Source organism: Rhinopithecus roxellana, chromosome 19, assembly GCF_007565055.1.
Source record: "Rhinopithecus roxellana isolate Shanxi Qingling chromosome 19, ASM756505v1, whole genome shotgun sequence".
Taxonomy (NCBI): Eukaryota; Metazoa; Chordata; class Mammalia; order Primates; family Cercopithecidae; genus Rhinopithecus; species Rhinopithecus roxellana.
The window spans coordinates 61097274-61111198 of record NC_044567.1 but is presented as its reverse complement, the minus strand read 5'-3'; positions in this window follow the sequence as shown (position 1 = coordinate 61111198).

The window sequence follows — 13925 nt, the reverse complement described above, 5'->3', positions numbered from 1 at the left end:
CATTGGTGGGCTGGAATATCCAACGCTGGCGGCTGCAGGACGGTGAGGGCTATTCTCATTGTCAAGAAGTGGAAGGGAGGGTTTCAAGCAGGGTGTTGCAGCGTGATTGGAAGCTGGAGAGGCACAAAGGGCATGTCTGGAGCTGCAGGGCACAGTCTAACACTTTCCCCTCCTTCCCTTCTCTCACTCTGCTGGCTCTGAGTAGAGAGGGCCTCAGAAGGCACATGGCCTCCCCTCCTCCCTCCAGCAGCCCCGCCCTGGCCACTCCTGAAGGCCGAATGGTTTAGAGTTTTCTCTTCAGTTTTCAGGGACACATTGGAAAGAGGACCAGGATCGGTCAAAAAAACCCCAATGCCCCAGCTTGCAGGTGGGCAGAGGGCTGGCATGGCACATGGCTGAGAAAACCTCCCAGCCTCCAGGATTTTCTGCCATTCAGTCCATTCTGCACACGTGGTGAACATCGATTGAGCTCCTACTCTAAGGCAGCCACTGGGCTGGGCCTGGGAATAAGCAGAATGCGGTTCCAGCTCCAAACACTCATGACTGCTGGGATCCCATAACAAGCTGTGGAGGATGCCCAGAGGCTAGGGGTCTAATTCCTCCTGAGGGAGTCCTGGAAGGCTTCGTGGAGGAGGGGACACAGTGTGCTGCCTCCGGGAGGGGTGCGCAGCAGCTTTTCAGGAGAAGGACTTCCAGACAGAAGGAGGGAGGGAGCTGACGTCAGCCCAGGGTCGGGAGAATGCGGGGTGTTTATGAGAATTGGTGGGACGTTCAGTGTGGCAGAGGTAAGGAGGGTCTGGGGCCAGAGGTCGGGAAGAAGAGGCTGGAGGGGGAGTTGGGCTGGGGTCCAGGGACTTCAGGAGTTCCCCTTACAGCCTCACGGATGCCCGTTGTGGTCATCGTCACCGAAGGGCCCATTCCTGGGGTCCATAGCATCTCCTTCAATGCCTAGCGGTGATCTTCCGAGCCTTGGTTTCCTGGTTTCTAATGCTCTGTGTGTGTGCGTGCACGTGTGTGCATGTGTTGGCGGTGGGGGGTGTGCTGTCGCCTCTCTCCCGCCTCTCAGGGTTGCAGCGAAGCTTCCACGGGGTAATTCGCAAAGCTCCAACCCACACCTCTCAGGCAAGGCCCGCCCTGGGGGCTGTGCCCACTGGCGGCCGCACGGGGGCGCTGAGGCCGCGGCTGGAAACGGAATAGTCCCTTCCGGGCGACTCCTGGGAGCTCAGGCGGAGAAAAATGTACATAAATTACCGGGAATATTTATATGCGATTTCATACCTGGTGGAGGGCTTTCATATCCACCATCTCATTTAATCTCCAGGAGGCCCCCCAAGAGGCCCCTGCCTTTGGCTGCCAGCAGGGCTGGCCTTTAAACCATCTCGGAAGGGAATTGTTTATTAAACCTTAAAGGTTGTCAGCAGGCGGGGACTCTGGTCCCTGGCACTGAATTCATTTCCCTGGGAAAGGATGGGGAGGAGGGTGGGGGGGTGAGTTGGTGCTTTATTTATTTATTTATTTATTTATTTTTGAGACAGAGTCTTGCTCTCTTGCCCAGGCTGGAGTGCAGAGGTGCAATCGCTGCTCACGGCAGCCTCGACCTCTCAGGCTTCAAGTGGTTCTCCCGTCTCAGCCTCCCAAGTAGCTGGGACCACAGGCATGTGGTTATATTCTTTTTTTCTTTTCTTTTTTTCTTTTATTTTCTTTTCTTTCTTTCTTTCTTTTTTTTTTTTTTTTTTTGTAGAAATGGGGTCTCCCTATGTTGCCCAGGCTAGTCTCAAACTCCTGGCCTCAAACGATCCTCCTGCCTTGGCCTCCAAAGTACTGGGATTACAGGCGTGTGCTACTGTACCCGGCCTACTGCTGTTTTTTGGAAACTGAAGATGGTGAGTTTAAAGGGATGCTGGTTACCTACTGTCCCCCTGGACCCCAAAGAGTCCGTGAGCCCCTGAGAGGTAGACAGGTTTAACATTCTCCCCGCTGCTGAGCTAGAAGCCACGAAGCAAGGCCAGGCAGACTGGAACAGGGGTTCTCACGCCCCACGTGGTTGACCTTTGTGGATGGAGTTACTTTCACTTTCTGTTTAGGGGCTGGGACTGTTCTGAGCTTTGTAAGCATCCCAGGCTGGTACTTGGTTAGTGCTAGAACCTCACAACTGTGAGAAACGAAAGTGTCGCTAGAGATTGCCAAATGTCCCCGGGGGAAAGCAGGGCAATGCCCCTTGTGGTTGAGAGCCACTTGACTAGAAGGCCAAAACCACGAGGACATTCTTCGTCATAATGGGTATCTCTCTTCTGTGCCTATGGCCGGGTAACTCATGGGCTCAGGCTACTGTCTTATTTGCACCTAGCCTAGGGTTTCAAAGCTTTTCTGTGGATGCTGTAAGGAGGACCGCCCTGGGTGCTGCCTCTGCCTGGGCTCTACGGGTGGCAAGGTGGGGTGCAGTCGCCTCTAGTTACCAGGAGCATTGTGGCAGCCCCATTGGCCAGGACCCTCGTCCCCACTCTGGGAGGCACAGCACTGATGTCAGCCCAGAGCGGGTGGGAACACCTTTTCCAGTGGGAAGCCTCGGGATGGGGTGGGGAGCTGGGGTGGGAGAAGGAAGGAGAGGCATGGGGCCTGTCTTTAAGGTACCTCTAGGTTCCTAAGTGGTAAAGATGCAGAAATAGCCCGGGTGCGGTGGCTCAAGCCTGTAATCCCAGCACTTTGGGAGGCCGAGACGGGCGGATCACGAGGTCAGGAGATCGAGACCATCCTGGCTAACATGGTGAAACCCCGTCTCTACTAAAAAATACAAAAAACTAGCCGGGCGAGGTGGCGGGCGCCTGTAGTCCCAGCTACACGGGAGGCTGAGGCAGGAGAATGGCGGGAACCCGGGAGGCAGAGCTTGCAGTGAGCTGAGATCCGGCCACTGCACTCCAGCCTGGGCGACAGAGCGAGACTCCGTCTCAAAAAAAAAAAAAAAGATGCAGAAATAAGATCCTGTCCCTGTTCCCACCTCAAGGGACACACAGACTAGTAAGAGAGCCAGTGACGAGGTTGCGCCTTAGGTGTGGGAAGTGTTTGGAATGGTGGGACCAGATGGAGGCATGGGGGTCTGATACAGGCTGGGGAAGGGGTGGGTCAGGAAAGTCCCCCAGGAGTAACATTGATGGTGATTCACAAAGAGGAGTAGAATATTGCTTTGTCCTGAAAACCCACGCAACACAACCAGAGGAGCCTGCTAGAACGTGCAAACCCTCGTAGCAAATAAGTTCCAGGATGACAAGAATGAAAGAACCATCAGATTGAGTGGCATCAAATCAGGTGGTCTTCCTGGAGGAGGCAGTGTGATAGGGTAGGAGGAAAACTGTTCCGGGAGGCAGGCAGTCTTAGGTTCAAAATCAGTGTCTGGCTGGGAGAATGTCAGTGAGTCTCCTCAGAGCTCTGAGCCTCAGTTTCTGTTGAGTATTAATTCCTGCTAGGATTCAGGCCACTGTGGCCAGTTGTGTGCAGCTTGCACAACTGTCTGCGGCTGCCCTGCTTATAAGAAACCAGAAGGCACCAAGAACAGAAAAATGCTTAGGCCAGCACCCGGCTCTGTGGCTGCTAATTGAATGTAAGTCCCAGGCAACAGTTGCCAATGGATTTGGAGGAAAACACCTGCAACCTGCAACCTAGAGGAGGCGTGGGCTGGAGCGGCGAGCAGCTCCGCTTGCCCAGACCTGTGAGGCAGGGGAGGACCACTCTGAAAGCCCCGCACCATCTCCTGCATGGGGCGCAGAGTCAGTTTTGACAGATGACACCTCCGCCCCACTTTTCTCCACTGGCCCCTTTCACTCCAAGAGCTGCTTCCTGGGTGTCCAGTCTGCTAGCGCAGAAAGGACAGATGAGGCCGTATTCACCAACAGTGAGGAAAATAACACTGAGGCAGAGGAGAATGCATTTTCAGCGTGAGGGACAAGCACCCCTCCCATAGATCAACATGTGCCAGGGTGAGGGGACATCAGAGTGAGAAAAAAGGGCACAGACCCTTCAAAGAGGGCCGGCCTATCGGCTCGTATGTATCTTGCATTATGCGGAGGGAGAGAGGAAATCAATAGAGCTGTCAGCTGCTTCATGCATTCAGCCTCGCAGACGTCTCTTCCTCGGGATGCTCCAGACGGATGCTTCAAATTAAAAACCGGGGGGGGGGGGGGGGGCGGTGCTGGGAGACAAACACCCTGACAGGCCAGAGGAAAAGGAGGGAAGCCACTGAAGATCTGGGGAAATTAAAGTCCATAAATCACAAGCGTCTCGGGCGTGAATGACATGAGCGTCTTAGCAGTAGTGCTGGACAGGTTGTAGGTCCTTCTGCCAGGCAGAGTCCCCCATGGGGAAGCTGGTGACCCAGTGGGTGGGCTTCTCTCCCCCAGGCTTGGACTCCCTGCAGGAGGGAGGGGAGGGCGGGGCAGACCTCTGGCTTTGCTGGTGTTAGTGCCAGGATGGAGGGCGTGGGTGTGGGCTGGACTGGGGCATGGCATGGCGGCATAGGGTGAAATGGAGGTGATCTCATAACTGGGTTGTGTGGGGGGGAGTGTCCTTTGGGTGGGCGTACGTCTGACCCTTTCCCTGGGCCGCAGGAGTCGACCCCATGGAGAGCACCGCAGCCTGCACTCCGTCAGCCCTGCCCGCCTCTCCTCTGCACCCCCACTGCTTCCTGTCTGTCTGCTCCTTCCGCTCTCCCTGTCTGTGAGCCCATTCTGCCCGCTGGGCACCTGCTCTTCCCTCTGCCACCGAGGTTCCTGCCCTCTGTCCCTCTCATTTTGCAGTGGAGCCCCCAGGTGCTGCTTTGTTCCCTTATTTCTCTTTTCTTTTCTTTCTTTCTTTCTTTTTTTTTTTTTTTTTTTGAGCCGAAGTTTCAGTCTCATTGCCCAGGCTGGAGTGCAATGGCGTGATCTCGGCTCACTGCAACTGCTGCCTCCGAGGTTCAAGCGATTCTCCTGCCACAGCCTCCTAATTACCTGGGATTAGAGGCACACACCACCACACCCAGATAATTTTGTATTTTTAATAGAGATGGGGTTTTGCCATGTTGGCCAGGCTGGTCTGAAACTCCTGACCTCAGGTGATCTGTCCACCTCAGCCTCTCAAAGTGCTGGGATTACAGGCATGAGCCAAAGCGCCTGACCTCCTACTTTGCTCCTTCTTTCCAGCCGTGGGCCAGCAGCCCTTGTGAGGAGGCCTGAGTGGTCGTGGGTCCCCTCTGTGTCCTGCCCAGGGATGGCCAGCCTGGCTTGGGGTGTGGGAAAGCTGGTGCAGAGGCTCGGGAGGGAAATGTTCGAGGGGTAGAAGGACTGAATAACTGTCCCTGTCCCCCCGAGATAACTTTGTGTCACCCTCACCCTGGGCTCATCTGTCCATGGGGGCCCAACAGAGAAGAAAACCAGGGAAGAAACAACCGGGAGAGGAGGGGCTGCCTTCCCCAAATGCTGTTTGCCCCCCACCTGAGGGATCCTTTGAGGTCTTAACAGGAAGCAGAGGCACAGTCAGACTGTGTGCTTTGAGGGTAATTTTCATAAAAGGTCTGTTTGCAGGCATGGGCAGGTGCAGGACACCAGAGAGGAGAGTGTGGAGCTCCAGCAAGTGTCAACGGGGACTGTTACTACCATGAGGGAGGGGAGGGGGTCACCAGACCCAAGACAGCTCTGCTGCGAGGAGGGATCTGCCTGATGGGGCTGGGGCTTTCAGCCGAGCAATGCCCTCAGCCCGTGGCCGCCTCTCAGGGGAATGAATGCGTCGAGCTCACAATCTTCCCTTCCTTCTCTCAGTGTCCTGCCTGGGCACCCCATTGGCTGACCCCAACAGGTTCAAGGCGGTCTTCCTTGGGCACAGAGCAAGATATCCAACCCACCCCCTCCACAGCACAGTGCAAGGAGCCCATCAAAGGTGGCATTGGGATGGCTTTGTGAGAGATCTTCTCTCCCCTTTCTGGTCACAAGGCAGAGAAGTCCCCCAGGTCTTGGGCTGGCACTCTTCCATCCATCCTGTCACACTGGTTCTCAGGAGCCCTTCACTCCCTTATCCCCTAAATCCCGGCCATGCCCTTAGCTGAGATTGGAGACACACTCTAGCTAGCCTGCACAACACACAGATGAGCCCAGACACTCCTCTCCAATGCACAGCTGAGTCCAGACACACCTCTCCATTGCACAGCTGAGCCCAGACACCTCTCCATTGCACAGCTGAGCCCAGACACACCTCTCCAGTGCACAGCTGAGCCCAGACACACCTCTCCAGTGCACAGCTGAGCCCAGACACACCTCTCCATTGCACAGCTGAGCCCAGACACACCTCTCCAATGCACAGCTGAACCCAGACACACTTCTCCAATGCACAGCTGAGCCCAGACACACCTCTCCAGTGCACAGCTGAGTCCAGACACACCTCTCCAGTGCACAGGTGAGCCCAGACACACCTCTCCAATGCACAGCTGAGCCCAGACACACCTCTCCAGTGCACAGCTGGGTCCAGACACACCTCTCCAGTGCACAGCTGAGCCCAGACTTACCTCTCCAGTGCACAACTGAGCCCAGACATACCTCTCCAGTGCACAGCTGAGCCCAGACGCACCTCTCCAGTGCACAGGTGAGCACAGATATACTTTCCAATGCACAGATGAGCTCGCATGCACACACAGTTACATGCCCGCCAAGGCATCTGGAAAAACAGATAGGCCTGAGGTTGCTTGGTGATGTTACACTGCCTAGGACAAGTTCTACCAATTAAACTGGTGACCATGTTTCCAAAAGCAATTACCAGAGTGCTGCAATGCCTCCCAAGGTGAGGAGATTAAAGACACGGCTCCTGGCTAGAAGCAGGGACTCGAGGGGTCTGTGTGCTGCATACATCAGAGACAAGCCTGCAGGTACCTGCCTGTGAGCACACACGTGCTTAGAGCAGCCAGACCCAGGAGGGATTTGGGGGAAGGAGACACATCAGGAAGGCACCAGCAGAGGCCTGCAGCCCCTCAGCACAGGTGGGGACTGGGTCACTGTGTTCCTTCTTTCTTCTGTTTTCTTCTCTGGTGTGTGCAAGCAACAATAACAAAACAATTTGTTCGAATCTAGACTCGATGCTGGGGGATGAGGAGGAGATGTACCTGTTTGTTAAAAAGGGAGGAAGTGGCTGCCATTGGCCTAAGTGGTAAGAAGCCACCTCTTCCTCAAAGCTCACCAGCAGTTGCGTGTTCCCACATCACAGGAATCGCAAAATCTTTGGAAAAAGAGGGATGGAGGTAGAAGTGACCCTAACCCCTAACCAGTCTCCTGCCTGGCTGAGTCTTGGGGAGGAAGGGTTTCTGGAGAGGGCGTGGCTGCTCTCCACAGTCTGGGCCTCCAAGCCATGGCTCTATCGCTAACCCCCACCTGCTGTCAGGAGCACTTTGGAGGGGGGCCCGGGCTGTTCCCGTCACTCAGTCATCTTTCCCCTTCCCTGTAGCCTGTGGCTTCTGGAAAGTCAGCCTCAGGGTTGGAGGGAGGAGAAGGGGTGGAGGTGGAAGGGCAGGCCGGATGCCACTGCATCATGCACCTGGTCCTATCGACTTCTTTCTTTTTTTTTCTGAGACGGAGTCTCGGTCTGTCACCCAGGCTGGAGTGCAGTGGCACAATCTCAGCTCACTGCAACCTCCACCTCCCGGGTTCAAGCAATCCTTCTGCCTCAGCCTCCTGAGTAGCTGGGATGACAGGCACCGGCCACCATGCCTGGCTAATTTTTGTATTTTTAGTAGGGACGTGGTTTCACCATGTAGACCAGGCTGGTCTCTAACTCCTGACCTCAAGTGATCTGCCTGCCTTGACCTCCCAAAGTGTTGAGATTACAGGCATGAGCCACCGCGCCCGACCCACTTCCTTCTTACCTTTCTGTTCACAACCTTCCTGTCAGCCCTTGCCTGACAGGCTGATCTGCTATTAATGGAGCAAGACAGCTGCAGTTGGCTTGTTAATTACAGCAGATGAAGTCTTCAGCCTAGGCTGCTTTGGAGGGCAGAGGAGGCGTGGTTGCAGTTGGTTGTCAACATGGCCTTCCCCTGGTATTTAATGCCCTGAGAACAGAGGTCTGGCTGGGTTGGCAGAGGGTCAGTGTGTGTGGCTGGCTGGAGTGACATCAGATCTGGGGAGGAAGCCTGCTGGTGGAGCAGAGAGGAACCCTGTCCTGTGGTTTCAGCATAGAACAGGGAACAATAGCTTCTGCTGTGTCGATTGTCTACTATGCGCCAGGAGCCACACCAGTTGCTCCATGAAGATCATCCATAATCCTCACCATGGCTCTAAGTTAGGCAAAATTGCAACCCTTACTTTATAGATGAGGGCTCTGAGGCACAGAGAGGTTAAGTGACTCACCCAAGGTCACACAGCTAGTAACTGGAGGGCAAGGAAGCCTCATGAATCAAGTGTGCAGCGTTACCTTATTGAATGCCTCAAAGCCTTTGCTTCCTTCTCTAGGGACGAGCTGGGTCACGTGTTGCTCGGAGTAGGACCCAAACTGTGAGGTGACTCATTTATTCGACAAATATTTACTAAACACCTTCTCTTAACTAGGAGATGATCTTCTCTTAGAGATGAAGAAACATGTTCCCTGTCCTGATGGAGTTTGCCCTCCAGCCTGGGAGATGGGCCGTTTTCCCAGCTCCACGCCCTGCCTGATGGCCTCCAATGATTTGACTATCCTGGGACAATCCTGGGGTTGGGACTGAGACTCAGAGACTCTCTGGTTTGTGGTTGATTGGCCTGAGATTTCATGTGAACCAGGGGCAAAGGGCGCTTATTTGGGGGAAGCCACAAGGGGTGTTGTAGGCAGAATCCAGAGAATAGGTGACCCTAGAAAAAGAGCAGCTGTGGCCAGGTGCAGTGGCTTATGCCTGTAATCCCAGCACTTTGGGAGGCCGAGGTGGGCGGATCACCGGAGGCCAGGAGTTCAAGACCAGCCTGGCCAATGTGGCGAAACCCTGTCTCTACTAAAAATACAAAAATTAGCCGGGCGTGATGGCGTGTGCCTGTAATCCCAGCTACTTGGGAAGCTGAGGCAGGAGAATCGCTTGAACTCAGCCTGAGCAACAGAGTGAGACTCTGTCTCAATAATAATAATAATAATAATAATAGTAATAGTAATAATAATAGCAGCTGCTTGAGTGCAGGGTCTGTGCCATTCTCTCCATTCTTCTGTGTCCCTGTGAGACCAGGTGTACTTTCTGCCACTGGGTATTGTGAACTTTCCTGCCCCCTACCTTCCCTTTCCACATATTTCTGCTTTTTCCTTTAGCTCCCTTCCCAGGCATGGTGGCGCTCACCTGTGGTCCCCAAAATTGAAAGCGAATGAGAAGTCCTGGTTAAGGTGGAAGAGAAGACAAGAAGTCCTGCCTAGGGCATAGGACCCCTTTCACTGTGGGAACACTGAACGGGGAGCTGGACGCCTCCCTGGGGCCTGAACAAATGACTGGGCTTTCATCAGGCAGGGAAGAGGAACTGGGAAGGCATTCCAGGAAGAAGGAGTGGAACCTGGCAGAGGCAACAGCGTTAAAGGTTGAGGGGGCTGTGCAAGGGCATGACATGCTCAGAGGCCTGCAGACAGGGGTGTGCTGGCACATGTTTAAAATCCAGATTTCTTTCTTTCTTTTTCTTTTTTTGTGACGGAGTCTCGCTCTTGTAGCCCAGGCTGGAGTGCAGTGGTGCGATCTCGGCTCACAGCAGCTTCCGCCTCCTGGGTTCAAGCAATTCTCCTGCCTCAGTCTCCTGAGTAGCTGGGATTACAGGTACCTGCCACCATGCCTGGCTAAGTTTTTGTACTTTTAGTAGAGACAGGGTTTCTCCATGTTGGCCAGGCTGGTCTGGAACTCCTGACCTCAAGTGATCCACCCGCCTAGGCCTCCCAAAGTGCAGGTGTGAGCCACTGTACGTGGCCTAAAATCCAGATTTCTGATCGCCCCCTCTCCCCCCAAAAAAGCCAGAAAACTTTAACTGGTGGCATTTGCTGATTCCTGTGGTGTAAATACTCTCACCACGGCAGATTTCAAGCTGCCAATTGCCTTGCAAAACTTTTGAGTATGTAAAAAGCAGCTCTCACAAACTGGGTGGTGGTATGAGCCAGTTCTGGCATGCCACAGCATCAGGTCATCCGTCATTGCCAAAATGCAGAGACAGGTGGGGAGGATAGGAGAAGAGACTGGAGAGGTGGACTGAGAGAGGATTGGGAAGGGCTTGAACGTCACATTTGGGAGTTTGAGCTTTAATATGAAGCAACAGATGCCTAAACCCTGATTGGGTGGCTCTGGGTATATGTGTGAACCAACAGCTGTCCTGCTGTTTGTTTTTCTGTTGTGCCCTGGCTGTCCTTTAAGCTGGTCCTCTGAATAACCCCAAGGGGCCTGTGTGGGCTTGGTAGTAGACCTGGAGAGGGATGCACAGAATGTGAGGCGCATTGTTTTCTAATAGGGAGGTAGAAGGAGAGTTCTTGCTCACCCCAGCCAGCTGCATTGTGAGGCCATCCCTCATCTTAATGGGCTCATCCAAAGCTCGTTTGCTAATGAGGAATTTAATGGTCACAGACTGACAAGCGAGGAGAAACGGGAAGGTCGTTATGAAAATGAAGTGTGTAGCTAAATACCACCTCACTTCCGTCCCACCAGCCCACCCCTGTGTGCCAGCCTAGATTGGGTAGGTTGGTGGGAGAAACAGGGACTGGCTTGATCTCATCTTGAAACTGGGCTCCAGGCTGGGCCTGTGGGTCAGCACCACGGACAGGGCCAGCACTGTTCTTCAAAGTCCTGTGGGTTGGAATGCCTTTTCCTCTCTGCTCCCAGCCAGTTTGTTTGACCAGGACTCAGATGGGGTGTCACCTCCCCCTGCAAACCTTGCACACAGCCCCAGGTGGGTGAGGGCCATAGTGTTTGCATGACTTCTGCACATTCTCATAGTGCCTATGCCATAGTGCTAAAATGATACATTTCCTTGGCTGCTTTCCCTGCTAGCTTCTGAGTAACTTGAGTGCAGGGTCTATGTCATTCTCTCCATATCTGGAATGCTGGTCAGATACTGTGAAAGACAGAGGAAGAGAATTTCTGAGACTAAATGAATGAACTAGTGAACAAATGAGTAGGCAGAGTAGTGAAGGAAAGAATGCATGAATAATGGGTTTAATGAAACAATTAATAGCAATGGAACCATAGGCCAGGCTATCGAAAGGGAGGGTAAGGATCTGGATTCAAAAGAAACATCCCATCCCTTAGATTGCATACACAAGCCAGGCAGAGGGAAGTTAGAACAGAGATTTCCAGAAATTTCCACATCCACTCCTCCATCCTCCCATCGTACAGGGCTGTTCATAATAAAACTATATATCCCAGCACTCTTTGCAGTCATTTGTGATCATGTGACTAACTTATGACCAATGGGGTGTAAGGAGATGTGTAAAGGGAGCTAGCATCTGTTCTCTGTTGCTATAATGGAAGATCTGAAACTGGGTAATTTGTAAAGAAAACAAATTTATTTCTTACAGTTCTGGAGGCTGAAAGGTCCAAGGCCAAGGGGTTGCATCTGGTGAGGGCCTTCTTGCTCATTTGGATTCTAGGTAGAGTCCCGAGGCAGCACAGGGCATCACAGGGTGAGAGAACAAGGACACACCAAACTAACTTTTGTAACAGGCCTCTTGTGATAACTAACCCATTCCCAGGATAATGCAATAACCCGTGAATGTATCCCTTGTGATAACTAACCCATTCCCAGGATAATGCAATAACCCGTGAATGTATCCCTTGTGATAACTAACCCATTCCCAGGATAATGCAATAACCCGTGAATGTATCCCTTGTGATAACTAACCCATTCCCAGGATAATGCAATAACCCGTGAATGTATCCCTTGTGATAACTAACCCATTCCCAGGATAATGCAATAACCCGTGAATGTATTCCTTGTGATAACTAACCCATTCCCAGGATAATGCAATAACCCGTGAATGTATCCCTTGTGATAACTAACCCATTCCCAGGATAATGCAATAACCCGTGAATGTATCCCTTGTGATAACTAACCCATTCCCAGGATAATGCAATAACCCGTGAATGTATCCCTTGTGATAACTAACCCATTCCCAGGATAATGCAATAACCCGTGAATGTATCCCTTGTGACTCAATCACCTCTTAAAGGCCCCACCTCTTAATACTGTTCCACGGGGGATTAAGTTTTTTTTTTTTTGAGACGGAGTCTCGCTCTGTCGCCCAGGCTGGAGTGCAGTGGCCGGATCTCAGCTCACTGCAAGCTCCGCCTCCCGGGTTCACGCCATTCTCCTGCCTCAGCCTCCCGGATTAAGTTTTAACATGAATTTCGGCATGAGTTTCAGAAGGGACAAACATTCAAACCATAGCACACGTCCTTCTCCGTCTCTTCCTCCTTCCTGTTGACTGGACGGTGGGAGTGATGGCTGGAGCTGAAGCAGCTGTCTTAGACTTGGAAGCCAGGCAACAACATGATAAAAGTGTGGGTCCTTTGAGGACAGTGGGCTCCTCCCCTCATCCACCCTGGAAGAGCTCAGTTACATCTCACCTTGTGCTCAGTATCCTGAGAAGAAGGAAGGCAACAGGTCAAGGCTGCTGGGTCAGGGCAGCCAGGAATCCTGGCTGGTGTTTGGGACACAGAGGAGCCAATAGACCAGTGGGAGCAAACCTGGTCTGCAGGGAAGAGCCCTGGACGGAAAGTCAGAGGATTATGTCATATTCTTGGTTGTTTTCTTCATTTCTTCTCCCATTTGGGAAGACTCTCAATCAACGCTGGCTGCTGGATTGTTTATTGGGGTCAATTCAGCAAGCTGGGACTGGGAGGCCTGTGGGGGTGAGGATGGCTCAGGAAGGGATGTCTTTTCAAGGCCTGGCTCTGGGAATCTGGGAAGAAGAAGCTGGAGAGAGAGAGCTCTGATGGAGGGTGAGTTAGGCAGAATTGTAAGATGAGCCCCAAGGACTTACACACCATTGTATGATTCCCTCCCCTTGTGTGTGGGTGAGACATGTAACTTGCTTCTAGTTAATACAATATGGCAAAGATGACTGGGCACAGTGGCTCACACCTGTAATCCCAGCACTTTGAGAGGCTAAGGCAGGAGGATTGCTTGAGTTCAGGAGTTTGAGACAAGCCTGGGCAACATAGTGAAACCTTGTCTACTGAAAACAAAAGAAAATTAGCCAGGCATGATGTCACACATTTGTGGTCCCAGCTACTCAGGAGGCTGAGGTGGCAGGATTGCTTGAGCCTGGGAGGTCGAAGTGGAGGCTGCATGACAGAATAAGATTTCATCTCTTAAAAGAATATGGCAAAGTTGAAGAGGTTTTGCAGATGTCATTAAGGTCTCTGAACAGTTAACTTTAAGTTGATCAAAAGGGAGATTATCTTGGATGGGCCTGGACTAATCAGGTGAGCATTTTATTTTATTTTATTATTTGAGACAGAGTCTCTCTCTGTTGCCCAAGCTGGAGTGCAGTGGTGTGATCTCAGCTCACTACAACTTCCACCTCCCAGGTTCAAGCGATTCTTATACCTCAGCCTCCCAAGTAGCTGGGATCACAGACGTGCACCACCATGCCTGGCTAATTTTGTACTTTTACTAGAGATGCAGTTTTGCCATGTTGGCCAGGCTGGTCTGGAACTCCTGACCTCAAGTGATCTGCCCTCCTTGGCCTCCCAAAGTGCTGGGACTACAGGCGTGCACCACTGCCCCCGGCCCCTGAGCCACTGCACCCAGCTCAGTAAGCACTTTAAAAGAAGACGTGGACATCAGAGCCTCTTTCCTGCTGGTTTTGAAGAAGCAAGCTGCCATGAGTCTACAGCTGTAAGGAAATGAATTCTGCCAGCGACCCCATGTGCTTGAAAGAGGACCCCGAACCTCAGATGAGACCCAGTCCCAGGAGACACATTGAGTGCT